We start from the raw sequence: 18,850 nt of genomic DNA on the forward strand, positions 1-18,850 counted from the left end.
AACCTGCGACCTTAGCAGCAGCGCGGTTTCGGACTGAAGCGCCTACAATCGCTCGGCCACAATGGCCGGCACACGCAGTTACAGTATACCAACGAAACAACTACATGGACTGACTGCTATGCAGCACAGTGTGGTCCCTTTATACCAATGTGAGGATGTTCAACTTCTTATCGTCTGTCCACCTAGACCATCCAGTACAGAAGTGTGTCACATTAGACCTCTTATAAGAACATAGCATTAGTAAAATGCTAAAACACAGTAGATCTATGGGCTCTCACCGTCTTAGTCACTGTTATGGAAATAGCGCCAACGACCTCAAGAAGTGGGTAATTTCATTCTACTAACCTCCGTGCCGATAGCCGACGAGTACAGTGTAGCAAAACAGTCGCAAGCAGTGGAAGATTTTATGGAACAGTCACTGAACATGGGCAATCCACTGGGAACATCTGAGTATGTTTAAATACAGTATTGGGTAACTAGTATTGACTTCTATGATTCATTCATCTCCTGGATGAACTGCTTTTTTTATTTCTGATGTGGACTTCAAAACAGATACTATTGGAACGAATACACCTGGTGACAATTTGTGCACCGGCTGTTTGCGAAAGACCTGACGGTACAAAAAGAGCTGTTAATGCGAGTCAAATAGATTTCTAAAAGAATTATAATGTAGCGCCTCCACACCGAAAGATTGCTCTTCGCCATCCAAGATAGCAAGAGACAGAATGACTACATCCATGGTCGTGATTATATTAGGAATAAATCTGGGTATCTTTACTAAGCAAAATTAATACTTTTTATTTTCTCCTTTTATTTGTTTTCCTTTATTTATTCACCTACGCTGTTTTCCAGTTTATAGTCTAGCCACAAGGATGCTTGAATCGATGTGCATCAGCAACACTTAATCACCTATAGAGAGCATCAAAACACCGTTCTGAGATAAAATCATAATAAGGACTCTCATCAAGGTGTTAGAGCATTTCAGTAATAAGAAACAAGACTTTCTCATACAATTCATTCATTTATGTATCAACAAGCGTTAGTTCAAATAGTTAAAATGGCTCAGAACACTATGGGACTGAGGTCATCAGTCCCCTAGAACTTAGAACTACTGAAACCTAACTAACCTAAGGACATCACACACATCCATGCCCGAGGCAGGATTCGAACCTGCGACCGTAGCAGTCACGCGGTTCCAGACTGTAGCACCTAGAACCGCTCGGCCACCCTAGCCGGCCACAAGCGATAGTACACCTCAATGAATAAATCTTGCTAAAATGCAGTTAAGATAACATCAGATAACTATTACTTGGAACTTCTTATTCTAGAAGAGGTGCAGACATACGAAATTATATGAAAGCATGCTCTCAGATCGGCAAAACTGCAATAGCCTGCCATTGGCAAACCTTCTTCTCAGTATCGCATCATAACACCATGCCAGCTAGGTGTTGACTGCTACTTCTACATTTCTTTCATTTCCTTGATGAACTGATTTTGTATATATGATGTGGACTTTCGAACAGAGACTACTGGGACGAATATTATAAACCTGGTGATAGCTTTGTGACGTCCAGCAGACTATCTGGCAGGTAAAATATGAATAGCAGTGGTGCCGTGGAGGTGGCTTTCTAGAGAGAATAATGATTGATGGAATCCTTACCGAATCGGTGCCTGACCCAGGAAACTCATTTGGAGCGAACTGGTCTGGTCTGACCTGAGCACTACCCTAAATACGACTCGATGCTAAGATATAGCTGGACGTATTGTCGATCGTTTGTATTGCAGAAGAGAGTAGGCCAGTGAAACCTGTGGCCTCTAGCGGCACTTCTCTGGCCTCTTGGTAAACGTGTGTTCCAGAAAATTGTCCCCTGTGTGTTGAACATCTCTGAAGCTCTGATGTCATGTTGGTTGCTGACACTGCAGGCGTTAAGCTTCGGTACAGCATACCATGTGACAATTTGTGCAATGAAGAAGCACTTGCAGGTAAGTAAGAGAAAAACCCACTGGAGCCATCTTCAACAAGTCTTCAAAGTCGCAACCAAAATCGCAAGATATCATAAATATGCCCACAAACAAACCACAAAAATACACACAAATTTTAGATTTTTGCCTTGGATAATGGATGTTCTGCCGGAAATAAATTTAAAACGATTACAGTCCCACTGATTTCCGATCAAAGTCTTTGGGAGGTTTCCCTCGATCATCAAGCAAATACTGGAACTGTTAACCCCTCCCAATTACTTCCAGTTTGGACCACCTCTACACCACTCCAAATCAACCTAGATATCTGGCTAAATAGAACAACATTCTACAACATCCTGCCCAAATCTTGTGAGTAGAGAGTGAAATATACGTAAAACATACACTGATGAGCCAAAACATTACGAATATTGTCCACTGCGAGTCTGAACACCACTGGGTGGCACTGTGGGCTCGTGAAGTGAACCAGAGACAAATGTTAATCTTTCCAATGCTGATATGGGTCGCAAAAGGCGAAATCCACTGACATAAGCAACTTTGACAAGTGGCTGATCATTATGGTGTGGCAGCAGGGAACCAGTTTATTGTAAACAGTGAAGCTGTCAGCTGTTGCTTTGTTACTCTCATGATCATCTATACAAAGCGACTGAATGATGGTGAAACCATGTGCAGATGACACAGTGCTGGACATCAACACTTCATCACTGAATGCGGAGGTTGGAGACGTGCCCACTCCTTAAACCAGGATAGGAGGCAATCAGTTACAGATCTGATAGTAGAGCACAACGCCAGGGCAGGCATATGTGTTTCAGAGAACACAGTTCAGCACACATTGTTGAACATGGGTTCTGCAGTAGACAACCTCTAAGTCCTCTATATTCAGACAGGGACATCGCCAGCTGCGATTGTGTTGGGTACAGGATGATCGAGATTCGACCATGGATCGATGTAAACATGTCGCCTGGTTAGATGAATTAAGTTTCTTGTTACGCCAGTTCGATGATCATGTGTGGGTAGACACTTATGCAGGTGAATGGCTGTTCAAAACATGCACTTTGTCATGGATGCAAGTCAGTCAGAGTAGTATTATGCTATGTGGGGACGTTCACCAGAGCTTTCTTGTGACCTGTGGTAGTAATCAAAGGATCGTCCTACAATGATTTGAGGAGCATGACACGAACTCTCGTTGATGACTTTGCCTCAAAATTCCTCAGATGTGAACACAATGGAACACCTTTTGACCATTTAATCTGCTAGCTCTGCACGCAAAACCCTCCAGCTTGTAATTTTCCGGAACTGCCTGACTTGGTCGTAGACATCCGGTGGCACATACCTCCAGGAACCTATCAGGGACATTTCTCATCCACGCCACCCCAAATAGGAGCTACAGTGATTCCCAAACTATGGACCAACACCCTAGTAAACAGATGGTCATAATGTTTCGTCTTACGATTACGCATACCTACTCCACCCGAACAGGCCATGAAGGTCAAACGGTTCCGAACGGCCGCCGTGTCATCCGCAGCCCACAGGTGTCACTGGATGAGGATATGGAGGGGCATGTGGTCAGCACACCGCTCTCCCTGCAATATGTCAGTTTACGATACCTGAGCCACTGTTTCTCGATCAAGTAGCTCCTCAGTTTGCCTCACAAGGAGTGAGTGAACCCGGTTTGACAACATCGCCCGGCAGACCGGATGGTCACCCATCCAAGTGCTAGTCCAGCCCAGCAGCGCTTAACTTCGGTGATCTGATGGGAACCGGTTTTACCACTGCGGCAAGGCCGTTGGCATTATGCATACATGGTTAGCCAGAACGCCACTGACAAACTTTCAGAGATTATTCAAGGATATCTCCTGAATATATTGGTGCAAGGGTTGTACGGAGTCTGGCTGCACGTTATAAATAATGTAATTAGGATTTAGTCACAGTTCGCCGTGAAAATACCTTCACAACAGTGAAGAAGCCTGTTATTATGCCGTCACCAAACCATGAAACACGAAACATAACGTAATGCAAGCCCCTCAGACAGATGCAAAAGCACAGTGTTATGGTTGCCATCGTTACGAAAACAAGTCAGCATGGCGTCGTCGTGCCGCTCTTCCACTGCACTCAGTGAACCATAAACTAGGTGCATATCGGCCTACTCTTCATAAGTAAACCTGTCTATAGTACTGCTGTGTATCACTGTTAACACAAGACTAATACCTCTGAAAAAGAGAACACTAGACAGAACCGAGTAATACAGAATGCTAACTTGAGGGCGGCGAGTTAAAGAGAACGTTAATACTGTCAACAGCAAGTTCCTTAAGCGAACGGAAAGAAGACACAAAATTTTCATTCCAGTACCAAGAGGACTGGTACAAGAAACCAAATGAAACGCAAAAACTCTGTAACAAACTCCTTATACCAAAATACTCAGAAGGCATTCCTGAACAAGTTGGAAAAGTTTCTCAGTGGAGTTTAGATTTGCCCTGCATATACAAGGTATAGACAATAACTATCTAGAACGTATCACAGTGGTACAGGGGAAGTAGATACAAACTATTTCATATGGGGTATTTGCGGTCTACCAATCCGGGAAAAAACTTCAAACTGGCCTACAAAATCCCCCTAACGTACAGCACATGCACGCCACGCGAGATTTTCAAAATCCTCCCATTGTCATACGCCACCAGAGTAATCGACCATTTCGTTATTATTATTAATTTAAACTTCCCGGCGAGGCGATGAATAAGAAGTCATTATTTAACGTAATGCAAAAATTAATTTCGCTTACAATTAGATACAAACTTGCTCGATCTGACAAGCACAATAGTTGCGCAGTAACGAGACAGAAAAACAATACGACATAACTGTCTATTTTATGTTGTTAAAATTCACAATGTTTTGAGGTAAATTCACGCAACCGTCACATAAAGTACGAGCGTCTGCAACCTACCAGCGCCGTCAGTGCCGGGTATCGCTGCCATAGACGGTGGCACGGATTCCCTGAAAGATAGTGGTTCGTATCGCTGCGCTTCATATGGAATTCATATTCCATAGTACCATCACGTTTATTCTCCATTCAGAAACGGAAGTCACTGGTTCCCCTTAGTCCTCGTTGTAAATCTAATGTTTGTATTAATATACACTGACGGGGAAAAAATACACCAGAAATTAATTAACGTAAAAAAAAAAAACCACTCCGTCTTCAGGCCATGAGTAGCCTACCTGGACCATCCTCGGTGGAGGATGCGGATAGGAGGGGCGTGGGGTCAGCACACCGCTCTCCCGGTCGTATGATGGTATTCTTGACCGAAGACGCTACTGTTCGGTCGAGTAGCTCCTCAATTGGCATCACGAGGCTAAGGGAACCACGAAAAATGGCAACAGCGCATGGCGGCCTGGATGGTCACCCATCCAAGTGCCGACTACGCCCGACAGCGCTTAACTTCTGTGATCTCACGGTACAGTAATAACAGGTGTTGCCGCCAGAAGCATGCAAACTTGTTTGCATTGTGTGTACAGCTGCTGGAAGTCAGTTTGTGGGGCGCAGTTCCGTACCTGTTGCATCTGGACGGTCAATACAGGGACGCTCAGTGCTGTTTATGGATACGCTGGAGTTGTCCTCCGATGATATCCCACATATGCTGGAGTGCAGACGGATCTGGTGATTGAGGAGGCCAAGGAAACATGCTGACACTCTGTAGAGCGTGATAGGTTGTAACAGCGGTATGTGGGCGAGCGTTTTCCTGTTGGGAAATACCCCCTGAAATGCTGTACTTGAACGGCAGCACAACATGTCAAATCACCAGATTGACGTACAGAATTGCAATCAGGATGCGTGGGATAACCAGGAGAGTGTTCCTGCTGTTAAACGAAATCGCATCCCGGACCATAACTCCAGTGTGTCTGGCACACAGACAGGATGGTCACGGCCCTCAAGTGGCCTCATCCTAACGAACGGAAGACCATCACCAGCGCCGTGGCAGAACCAGATTTCATCATAAAACCCAACAGGCCTCCCCCTGCCCTCCAATGAGCTCTCTCTTGACAGCTCTGAAGTCGCAAACGGCGGCGGTTTGCGGTTAATGGAATGCATGCTACAGGACGTCTGGCTCGGAGCTGTCCTTGGAGAAAACGATTTGAGCAGTTCGTTGTCTCGCTGTGGTACCAACTGGTGCTCCAATTGCTGCTGCAGATACAGTTCGAAGCCCCAGAGTCATACGCCAAACACGATGGTCTTCCCACTCGGTAGTGCCATCTGGCGGTCCGTAGCCTTGCGGTCGAACATTCTCGTGAACATCGGTGCTAGCAATGAGGTAAGTTGCTACATTCCTGCCAAGTATTTCTGCAGTATCGCAGAAGGAACATCCTGCTTTTTATAGCTCTATTGCACGTCTACTCGGTGAGGTGTTGATGATGGCGTCTTTGTCACCTTAAGGGCTTTCTTGACTAACATCAACACGCTACGTCCAGTCTCAAAGGTAACTAGCGCTCACGACTGTACAGTGTGGTTCAAATGGCTCTGAGCACTATGGGACTTAACTTCTGAGGTCATCAGTCCCCTAGAACTTAGAACTAATTAAACCTAACTAACCTAAGGACATCACAAACATCCATGCCCGAGGCAGGATTCGAACCTGCGATGTACAGTGTCTGTTTAAAGCAAAACCTGATATGCATCCTCATAGCGTCACTACTAGCGTCACTCTTATACGACTGGTATGATATTTTAATAGCGTTCATCTTTCAGATGTAGAAACACGCCTACCATCTTTTAATTTATGTTGAACAACAACTCCTTGGCGTTGCGATTCTCTTTCCGTCGGTGTAGTTTACATTTTAATCGAAGGGTTTGTCCAAAAGACCGCAGACACATGAGAAATTGATGCAGATCCCGAAAATGTTTACACCTACCACAGAAAATACTGACAATTTGATTAAGCATGGTCAATAATGACATACTGTAGAGGCGTAGTCAAAGAAAAAGTATATCAAGAAAACTAACTACCATAGTTCGCCAGCAAGAGACTACAGGGGAAGCACAATATGAGTCAGCCTTTTTTACTGGATTTTTTGGACGAAAAGCTGCTTTTTACCGCGGAAAAGAGCTTAATCGCTTGGTGCGATCTGTTACGCAGACCTTCTGTGCAAAGAGAAAACAAGCTGCAGAGACTAGGTCGTCACCTGACCCGGCTATCGCCACCTGTTACGCCATCGTAATGCATAGGCAACAGGTCCTAGAGCGGCCCTACGCCAACAGTCCCTGTGCCAGAACGGTAGCGCATCTCCTGAGCTGGGCTCAGTAACTGGGCTGCGCGGCGAAATGTGTGTACGCAGTCACGTTCTCGTCGCTGTAGGGAGAGACATGAAGATATGTGATGAAAACATCTAATTTAAGCTTTAATGGCAAAAGTGACTGCTGACAACCATATGTACAATTTGAGTGGATTAAGTGATAGTTAAAACCACCCGCATTTCATATGTAATAGTTGATACTGTTTTTAACGAATTACATCTGCGAGGGCGGTGTTGGAAGAAGCAAACCGAATCGTCCCGTGGAGAACATTACTTCAGTTGAGAAGACAATAGATGTTTAAGTCAAATGACATTCTTTTTCTAAATTCTTTATGAAACTTCGAAGTCAGTACCAGTTTATAAACACCTACCTGTATTTTTAAGTTTACCTACTTTTGTTTTCTTGATTTTTGTATGGATAAAGAGCTACTTCTACTAGTAAGACTGATGAAATAAAATGATTCATTGGCATTGCTGTCAAAGATATTTCTTTCACAAATTCAGTCATTCTTCACGAATTAATATTTTATCGGTACTTACGAAGGCAGAAATTCTTGCAGCCAGAAAATACTGCGCAATAATCAATATTTATTCTTTAACCAATGACAATATCTTTAAATTTAATAGAGTCTGAATACGTTTATGAAAATCATTTATTATGACGGAATGTGGAACAACGTAATATTTACGTATTTTTGTGCGTCTCTTTCTGAACAGTGAAAGCCAGAAATCAAATAGATTCTACCATTTTAGTCACTGTTGTACCAAACTGCTGTCGGTTAATATTCGAATCAGAGAAAATCTACGAAAGATGATAATTAGCCATTTAGGTTTCCATTCGGAGTTCTCAATCGTTTTTTAACTATAAGGGGAGATCAGAAAGTCTCTGTTCGAAGGCATTAGAGTCCGGAATCTATATGCGAATCAGGCAAAATCATAATGGCCACTGAGGCAGACATCTCAGCGATGCCCAAGGTTGAAGATACACTTTTGGTAAAACCCCATGTCCCGCTGCGTGAAGAAGCCCGTAACTGCCTGCTGCATGCCCTCGTCCGACTGCAGTCTGCAACACTTCAGGGTTCAAGGTCTTTTTTAAGGAACCAAAGGCACTGTAATACCTGGGAAGTGATCAGGACCATACTGCAGGTGCTCGAGTGTCCCCCACTTGTTGGTAATGGATGAGGCTGGCTTCCCAGATCGGCAGACGTCTTATGTCGAGCCGCGACCAGCTCAGAACATGCCGCACCATTCCACGACTGTGATTTTCAACAGACATGGCGGCCCATACATACTCTTCATTCTCCGGTGGATGCCTATCGGTGTTTGTCCTTTGGCAGCCAAGAAAAGAATAACAGCACATTGGCCCTTTTGGACGTATTTGGTAATAACGTCTCCATAGTTCGCGTTTCCACATTTACCGCACGCACTTTGTAATGGCACGAATGCCACACTAATTCCTTGTCTACATGTCGGTGTTCATATACCTGCATCGAAGTCGCGCCATTTGGCATATCCGCAGCAGCAACACCCTGAAACTGAAACCTTTTGACCGCCTCTTATACATGCGCAGAAGGTATCCATAACAGCTGTACAGGAAGTCGAGTAACGAAATATCGTGTATGCAAACGACTTTGTGCCTCTGTATTTCAGAATAATCTATCCGCCTTGAAATTTCGTTGGAACATTAAAGTCACGATGCGTGAACTCGGTTTAACATAGAGCGACCGCATTAAAATGGAGCTCAAATGCAATTCAAAGAGGAAAAACCAAGTAGCGAAGTTTCTGCTTCAGACTGAATCGCACTGAGTTCAGGAAAACTAAAACAACCGATGACTGAAAAAAAAACGAAGTATTCATTGTGGTAAAAATTAGCTAAGATGCAGAACAAACAATGGAGACAAGTAAAGTACATGTACATAGGAACCCAAAAATAATTGTGCTGGATCTTCTGATCTCCTCGGAAAACATCTGCGTGTCAGTTAGAAATGGATCAAGATGCGGCAACATGAAGAGCAGCTTACTCCTAAAAGGACTTCTATGGGCACCATAAGATGTGAATTACATTCCTATCGAAGGCTACGGACAATAAACTTCGACAGCATTCCAAGCAAGCTCTATAAATTCAGATCACGAGATCCTAATAGAAACTTAACTCGTGAAATCGTTTGCTAGAGAAAGTATTCGTCTACAGCGGGAGCTCTGTGCGGGCTGCCGTTCCTCTAATACAAAATTACTGTACGCTACCTCATAAAAAATATCCGCACACTTATTAGTGGCCGGCCGGAGTGGCCAAGCGGTTCTAGCGCTTCAGTATGGAACCACGCGACCGCTGCGGTCGCAGGTTCGAATTCTGCCTCGAGCATGGATGTGTGTGGTGTCCTTAGGTTAGTTAGATTTAAGTAGTTCTAAGTTCTAGGGGACTGATGACCACAGAAGAGCCATTTGAACCATTTGAACTTATTAGTGGGCACTAAAAAAGGGCATGACCACCATTGGCCTTTGTGATGGATATACTCTGCTGACGGACATTTTCAGTGCAGTGTCTGAGTGACTGTGGAGGAATCGCAGCCAGTTCTTTCTCAGGTGCTGAAACCAGTGAAAATAGTGATGTTAGACAACGGGTCTGGAGAGACGTTCTAAATACTGTTGCGGCCACATGCAGTGGAGAATGGCGAAACAGAGGTACACCGGCGACCGAGGCATTGCGAAGTAAGCACGCACAGATAGCCTTGCTGACAGCAGCAGTCTACCAACAGGCTGACGCATGGACGTACACAGACCGAGCGCCAAGTGAAGCCTGGAGTGCTGATTAACGGGAAGTGAGGCCAGCACGCTAAGTTACGCTGCAATATACTGTGGGAGTAATAACAAAAAGCTACCACCGATGGGAAAAAACGTCGTCCTGTCGCATATAAATAGTGGAGCGCAGGCAGCAACAGGCAGAAGCCATTAGGGAGCAGTTTGGATCTGAGGGCGGACGTGGTCTGTGTCCATAGGTGACGATTCTGGAAGTCTGTTCTAGCTCCTAGGAATCATCCATTCGCCGCCAGATGTCAACTTCAGCTCTGGAGGTCGGCCCGAGTTCGGACAGCACCATAGCTAACTACAGCGAGAACTTCCAGCAGGACTGGCCGCAGCGCGGTCTCGGTCACAGGCGCCGCCAGGGACACATCTGGACTTCATGGCAACCCGGCCCCACATCGCGTGGTCTGTCCATGACAGGACCTCGCGGACATCGCGACTGACGGCTTCCCAGCCGCTGGTGCAGCAGGTGACAGCAGCTGACCTCACGGCGACGAGTTCATCTCAACCACAGGGCATCCTGGCTTCAGCGGAGCACTGGTGGCCTGAGGCTCCCGAGTGCGATCAGAGGCGCGCGTTGCGCGCATTGTCGGAGAATCTACGCAGTAGCAGCCAGGCAGAGGGATCCGCAGGGCTGGGCAGCGACGATGAGGGAGAAATTTCAAGGAAAGTTCAATAAATAATTGTAAAACTCCACGCCATCTCAGTCTTTGGCGCAGCCACCGTGTCTGCTGCTAACGAGTGGTGCAGAAGGCGTAACAATACTCTCAAAGGTGTTCAATTGGGATTTTGGGTAGGCCAGTGCAATTCAATGTTACTCTCCACAAATTTCCAAAATGGTGCTGCTTTATGGCAGGATACTTAGTCATGCTTTTACAAACAACTATCGTGTCAGAAATGTTACTCTCCGTACGCAGTACAAAGATAGAATGCGTTCTCATCCTTTCGCATTTGGCGTTTTGTTTGGCACAATAAGGGGACCACAGCCTAACAACTAAAAGCTCTCGCATACCGTTTCACCACCTCCTGCATACTTCACTGTTGGCTCTACACTATGCCAGGCAACGTTCTCCAGGCGTTCGCCAAACTCAGACTCTTGCATCGGATTGCAACATGGTACAGCGTGACCGTTTCCTGTCGTCCACTGTCCGATGGCTTCTCTCTGTTTACAGTACCTCGAGCGTCGCTTAGTACTGACAGCAGAAATGTGTAGCTTACGAGAAGCTGACGGACCATAGTGTCCCATTCTTTTCAAGTCTCTACGCACGGTCAGTGTGCTAGATGGACACTTTGAAACTCACCAGTCATATAATGCAATTTTTTACAACCGCCCTCCGCAATAGCTAAGGGTCTCTGTCAATGCATGATTTAACTGCTTTGGTTTGATTTAGCTGAGGTTGTTCCTTCACAAACTCTAGAATTGAGCAGCTGTAGAAGAGCTCAAATGCCACCGACAGATTTGTTATTCAGGTGATATCTAATGCTTAGTCCACGTTCATCGTCACTGAGCTCGACCCGTTCTAATGTTACTGCCCCTCTACTGACAACACAGTACCTCCCTCCTCCATTTATACTGATGGGTCCGCCTCTCGTCACATTTATTGGTCAATTCCGTATTACACATGGGTGATCACGTGGTGTATACGGCCATGGAGGATCTATGCGGTCATAGTCTGTGTGGGAATTAAAAGAGACTGATGGGTCCATCTAAGGATATACAACAACGACCACAGACACATTCACTTGTGAAAAATGCGTATTTACGGATGGTTGACAGATTATAGCGTACCCTGGCTTATCACTAAATGAAAACGTGACTGACCTTCTACTGACAGTTCATAAATACGCGACGAATTGTAATAGCCACAACATGTTACAGCTTTTAAGTGGACATTTTTTGCACAAAAATTACATTTCTAAATTTGTAAATTTTCTATCAAATTTTATTCGGTCTCCACTAGAGTTGTACGATTTTACTTTGTTTCCTATACACCTTCAAACCCGTGGCTGCTTTGAGAGTTAATCGCTATGGTGGTCTCGCCGACCTTTTTCTTTTTCAGCTGCATTTTTTCATATAGACATTTAAACAAAATTCAGCGCATGCTTCATCAGCCACAGCCCCATTTGTGGGTTGTTTCAGCATCCAGGATTTTTCTTATGACGCTGTCTAACCTCCTTCATAGTGCACTTATGTTTATGGTTTAATTGTTGTTGGTAAACTTTCTAAGCGTCGATTGATAGAATAATATTCAAATAAAATGTGTAGGCTAAGTCATTTTCCCACTGCTCTGCTTAGCTGTTTGCTCTTTGTGGTTAGTGCTACATTAATATCGTAAGGGGAAAAATGTTGCCAATTGTAGGTGTACCTGTATTGTTCATTACTGTCAATTCCGGAACATATTTACAACAGCGACGGCGATGTTCTTTGACCTGACTACTATCACACGAAATTTTCATTTCGTATATGTACATCAAAACAGGCGCTGGAAAAATTAAATCTTTTCAGATTATGGTTTTTCTTTGGGGATCTGTCAAGTGACATAAAAATATAGCATTAAATTAAGAACACGTACACGTAAAGAAACAACAGACATAAGAAAATGACATAACGAATGGTAAAGAACATAGTCCTAAACGTGTTTGTCACGGCCCTCACACATACACGTATAGGTAGTGTAAAACGATTCAGAAATTTATGGACGAGTAGATACTCTTTTGGTAGGGTCGTATGTTGCAGAGAGAGCATTATACGAGGATAGGGTGTTCTGTCCTTTTTCACGTTTCAGCTGTTACATTTTAAGAAATAAATTTTGCATCGCAGATGTTTCTCGCCACACGAGACTCTACTTGCACAACTAAAGTAACTGCAAAAGGTAACAATGCTTCTGGAGTTTACTTCTTTCATGTGATATGTATTGCCAGTTGAGAAGCCAGATTGGAAAGCGAAAACCATCTTTTCGTCTCTGATGTTGTTTCTGCGAATTACTTCGCCGTCTGGAGATAATTGTTTCTTCAGTTCAGCATGTCTTACTAATAGTTTCTTAAGGATAGCAACAACAGCCGTTATCGATTTTATGCGGTAAATGTTTATCAGTAACTCACTATCTCCGTCAGTTTTGTAGTTTAGCTACTCTGAGATCCTTACCGAATTTATTCCAGTCATGTTATAGGTCTTTTTCCCAATCGAGATCTAATGGAGAAGCTTTATGCGGTGATTCGCTCCAGAAGTTTTCGGAAGCAGCCTTAGAAGTCGAGCAATGTGTAGGTCGATATGTGCTCGTGCTAAATGGTACGGATTGTAAATTGTGTACTTTGTTTAGAACTTGTGATACTATCATCAGTAGTTAGACTAAGCCCGAACTTACAAAGCTATGCTGTGTTATATGAATGTTCATGACCCAATAACCAATTTGTAAACACTATCTGACTACGAAATAAGTAAAAGAGTTATTCAGAGCAGCAGTTGTTGTTGTTGTGGTCTTCAGTCCTGAAACTGGTTTGATGCAGCTCTCCATGCTACTCTATCCTGTGCAAGCTTCTTCATCTCCCAGTACCTACTGCAACCTACATCCTTCTGAATCTGCTTAGTGTATTCATCTCTTGGTCTCCCTCTACGATTTTTACCCTCCACGCTGCCCTCCAATGCTAAATTTGTGATCCCTTGATGCCTCAAAACATGTCCAACCAACCGATCCCTTCCTCTAGTCAAGTTGTGCCACAAACTTCTCTTCTCCCCAATCCTATTCAATACCTCCTCATTAGTTACGTGATCTACCCACCTTATCTTCAGCATTCTTCTGTAGCACCACATTTCGAAAGCTTCTATTCTCTTCTTGTCCAAACTAGTTATCGTCCATGTCTCACTTCCATACATGGCTACACTCCATACAAATACTTTCAGAAACGACTTCCTGACACCTAAATCTATACTCGATGTTAACAAATTTCTCTTCCTGAGAAACGCTTTCCTTGCCATTGCCAGTCTACATTTTATATCCTCTCTACTTAGACCATCATCAGTTATTTTACTCCCTAAATAGCAAAACTCCTTTACTACTTTAAGTGTCTCATTTTCTAATCTAATTCCCTCAGCATCACCCGACTTAATTTGACTACATTCCATTATCCTCGTTTTGCTTTTGTTGATGTTCATCTTATATCCTCCTTTCAAGACACTGTCCATTCCGTTCAACTGCTCTTCCAAGTCCTTTGCTGCAGACACATACAGAAAATCCTCGCAACGTTATATGTATACGCATATACATTACTTGTGTAACTGAACATCAAATGGTATGTAATCACTAATCACTCTTAAATGCGTCTCAGAATAAGAGGTTGTAAATACTGTTAGCTTGTTGCTAAACACGGTGATATAGTGCGATTTTCCTTGAATGTAATCGCAATAATTTAATCTGAAAATGGTCTACCACTGAAAGTACTTCAGAGTATTAACTGATTACTCATTTGTTTTCCGGTCGAAATATTCACAAACTATTTCATGATATGAAGACCTCACTATCGTCTTCTGCATAAATTATTCCATGTAAAGATCATTATAAGTATCTGCTGCACTAAATCTCCATCACGGTGCAATCGAAGAGACTCACATGTAGAGGCCTACATGCAGAGGAGGGAAATTTATTACGAATTCGTGGGAGAGAGAGACGGCATATGACTGAATTACGATCAAATAAATGTCAAAGAAACATGTTGGCAACAAATGTGTCCAAGATGGCATCACATAATGTGTGCTTCAAGATTTCGAAAGTAAATAAATAGATAAATAAATGGCTAAGAGAGTTTACATACATGACTGTAAAGCTGAACTGTTACTCTTTATGAAGCTCAAAATAATCAAACAATAGATAACCATAACGTGGGCATCACAATACACGTGTACATGAATCGAATTTCTAGCAACCACAGAAACATGTTCCTATACATATTTTCAAGTAATGCGTTAAGTAATTTGAAATGGGGAGGGAAAGATGAAACTGAGGGAAAAGCGTTAGATTGAATGACTACGACACGGTCCTGTTATCTCCTACCAACTCGTGGAAAGTATAAGAACAGTCAAATGGAAACGACACAGATAGAAAAAAAGTAATTAAACTGTTAATTATGTAAAATCAAAACCCGTAACTGTTAATACATTTATTCCACTGTGAGACAGGAGGGTCAGTGCATTCATGGAAAAATATTTTCGGTTGCCTACGGAACTACGACTGTACCCAGGCGTGCTCCCCTATGTGCGAAGCAAATGTGTGAATGTCTTTCTTCAGGGCTCCATAAATATGAAAACCGCTTTGGGAGAGATCGGATCTGTATGGTATGTGTGTAAGTGCTTCCTAGCGAAACGTCTAAAGCATGTTCGAAACAAACTTGGCAACATGTGGGCTCGTAGATTTGCTTCGGACGAAGAGGTATACGCCTGGATACAATCATGGTTCCGTTGCCAACGTAAACACTTTTTCAGGAAGGTATTAACCGACTTTTCTCACAGAGGGATACATCTGTTAATAGTTATGGCGATTATTTTTGAAATAACAAACAGTTTACTTAATTTTTCATGGGTATCGTTTTCATTTCACTGTCCTTGTAACTGACCTACAATACCACATGACTAAATACCAGACCACGGTCGCAACTGATCACTAACGCAACATGAAAAATGATATGGTTTAAATGTGAAAATACCAAAATCTCGTCACTGAAATGTCGTATATCAACAACCGTTGCAGGTAACTGTAACTTTGTCACCATATCTGCAGCTGCATTTGCCACCTCCGATCGGCTTGCACTTCATGGCTGCCGCGTCCAGAACGCAAGTGCGAATTTAAACAGAATCGACTACATGGGTCCAAGCCAATCACTTTCAAACTTCTAACACATTATTGGCTGTAGTGGAGCGGAGTCCGCCAAACATCAACGCTCAACTACAGCAATGCTTCAAAAAATGTGGATCATAGAGCTTGCATTACTTATTGATACCGATTACACAATGTATGCAAAAGCGATTTCGCGATCTAAGGAAAACGAAACTGCTAGTGAAATGCAAGTTCTGTTTAATACGTGACTTTCAAACTACACAGTCTTGAGGGTAAGATGTACAACTTATTTCTCCCAAGACAAAGAAGCCCACAAGCTGCAATACGGTTAACGTTACATAAACGGAAAGAAGATCTAGTACTGCGCAAAATCACGTTTTGTTCGACTACACGCGTCCGGGAGCGCTGATGGTCTTCTGAATTCTGTGGCAATGGAAGCTTATTATTCACGTTTTTGTGTAGTAATAAGATTTTATCACGTCACTGATATTCTCCGTGAATGTGAGGAAGAAACGGAGTACCTCTTCAATGGGAGAGACAATCTACCGACCACAAAATGTGGATTGAGAGTAAACCAAAGGATGAAGAAATTGCTGAAGTGCACCACAAATGAGAGTAACAACGAATGTGACTCATAGTAGGGGACCACGCAACAAACGACGTGAAGAAATGCTACTACTTTGGTAGCAAAATAACGGATGACAGACGAAGGAAGGAAGGCGAAATAAGCAGGCTGCCACTTGCTATTTCAGTTGAATGATAACAACATTTACTCACGATATCCTGCAAGTTTCTCTCATGCTCTCTGCCAGTACAGCTTCAGAGGCGGATAGTCTATAATAACTCCATATTACGAGTTTATCCACCTCTGAGGTGTATCTTCACTCAGGTTATTTAAAGTTCGAATAACATCACTAGACACCATGGTATTCTTTACAAAGCTTAATACACCGCCAACGTTGGCGACGGAACTATCCTTAGGACATACAGGAAGGTCAGAAACAGTGTGAAAATTTGTGACGGTGTTGCAGGGTAGATTCTACTGTGAAATACTTGTTATAAAAAAGATTCGATACGTTGCGCTGTTTCCAAGTTAATCAGCGTTTAGGTTAGCCAGTCACGCCGTCGCGTCCTAATTCAAGCTGTCAGCCTGATAGAATGAGTGTCAGTTTTTCCCATAAAGTAGATGGTAGCGCACGAGACTGCTCAGCCTTTGGCTTGGGTTCGATGCTTAATACAGTCCCACGTCCAATTTTTGTATCGCTCTCTTGTTTCGTTTCAGGAAACCGAATGAAGAACAGGTTTGGGGACTTCGTCTCTGGCGGGCCGCTTGAGTTTATGCCCGCACCGTCCTGATGGGCCAACTTCAGCGTTAATTAACTCGGAAACGGCGCAACGTATCGAATCTTTTTCATAATAAGTATTTCACAGTAGAATCTACCCTTCAACAACCTTACAAGCTTTTCATACTGTTTGTGACCATCCTGTATATTCCAATCTGAATTTGTAGTTTCACTAGTTTTTCTTTCAGTCAAGTTTCTGTTCCTAATGTAAGTGAACGTTCTAACGTTTAATGACCGAGGTCTTTGAACATCTAGCGAGTAACGTATCATATTATTCCGCTTTAGTTAACATAGGAGGAAGAACCAGTGACAAAAAAAGAGTCTGTTACAGCACCAATGACTATGGGCTTTACAAGGAACGTTAAGAAAGGCAGCAAAATATTTTTCCTTAGCAAAATTATTTGAGCAATAAGTACCAGGTATTAATTTCCTGGGACGACAACACGGAGCAGAAATGGATAAATTTCAGATGGATTCTGGTACCGATGATGTTTGTGAAGGACCACCAAACCTGCCGTGATTCAGAAAATTGCGTTGAAAGAAGGAAATGTTCATTACAGATTTTAACAAAGCCTTGTTGAGAAACAAAACCAGAGTGTAGCCAAAAGGAAAGTAAGAAGACGGATTTAAGAAACATTCAGAGAAATCAAAAACAAAATTTTTCCACCTTAAATGACCGAAATCTCGAAAAATTTTAGTCTTGCGTTAAGTTTGTAACATTACTAAATCATCTGTTCAGTCGCTCACTGGTAATACTGACACTGAAACTGAAATTGACAGAGATTATGCTGGACTGAACCCGATGTTCTGAAATTCTTTCATCGAGTAAGATCGTAATACGGCCCATTCCTGCGATCAACGTAAGAACGCCGAAAAGAAAATTGTCATTGCGGTGTAGAAAATGAACTTCAATCCCTCAACAGTGAAAATGCATCCATATGTGATCATATACCTGTGAGATTTTACAGAGATTCTACAAAAGATATTGATACCTCAATAGCAGCTTGTGGGGCAGCGGGTGGAATATTTGTTATAAAATGTTGAATGTAATGTAGAAAAGATGCTTTCCCAGCCGATTAGCAACATATGTGGGGTGGCGGGTGGAATAATTGTTATAATTTATATTGTTCCTATTATTTGTTTATTTAATGCTGTTGTTTGCCGTTCTCAACACTGGCTCTCTAACTACAATATTGGCAGCCAGAAAGTGATTAGCAAAACGTGAAGCCTGTAATTAGAATTCCTAGTACCCACTTCATCTGAGAAATACATTTATAGTTACAGCTTATAGCTCTGAGGAATTAGGAGATTGTCTGGGATTCATAATCAAAAACAGTTCTCTCTAAAATGTTCACTATATTCTGAAAGTTACAGACCAAAAAGAATCCACACAATCCAACTACCAGAGCAGTTCGGAGTCTAATGCGCTGATGCAACTATAACTGTTCAAATTAAATGTTTAAGTGAATGCTCGCCATAATTTGATGATAATGTTCATCAAACGCCACGCTAAATAATCGTAGAATATCTGTTCTGCGGCGGCACGTGAAAATATGACATACGCAAACTGAAGATAGATCATTAAAGTCATCCCAGAATTAACACTTCACTCGA

At 42.9% G+C, this 18,850-nt stretch overlaps 1 long non-coding RNA gene and 1 pseudogene across 1 annotated transcript in view; both read right to left on the reverse strand.

Moving 5' to 3' along the window:
* LOC126252962 (uncharacterized) overlaps positions 1–18,850 on the reverse strand; it is a 503,805-nt gene that overhangs the window by 11,715 nt on the left and 473,240 nt on the right. The gene's annotated exons all lie outside the window — the stretch shown is intronic.
* LOC126253771 (5S ribosomal RNA) lies at positions 3,654–3,771 on the reverse strand (annotated as a pseudogene).

This window comes from Schistocerca nitens, chromosome 4, assembly GCF_023898315.1.
Source record: "Schistocerca nitens isolate TAMUIC-IGC-003100 chromosome 4, iqSchNite1.1, whole genome shotgun sequence".
Classification (NCBI taxonomy): domain Eukaryota; kingdom Metazoa; phylum Arthropoda; class Insecta; order Orthoptera; family Acrididae; genus Schistocerca; species Schistocerca nitens.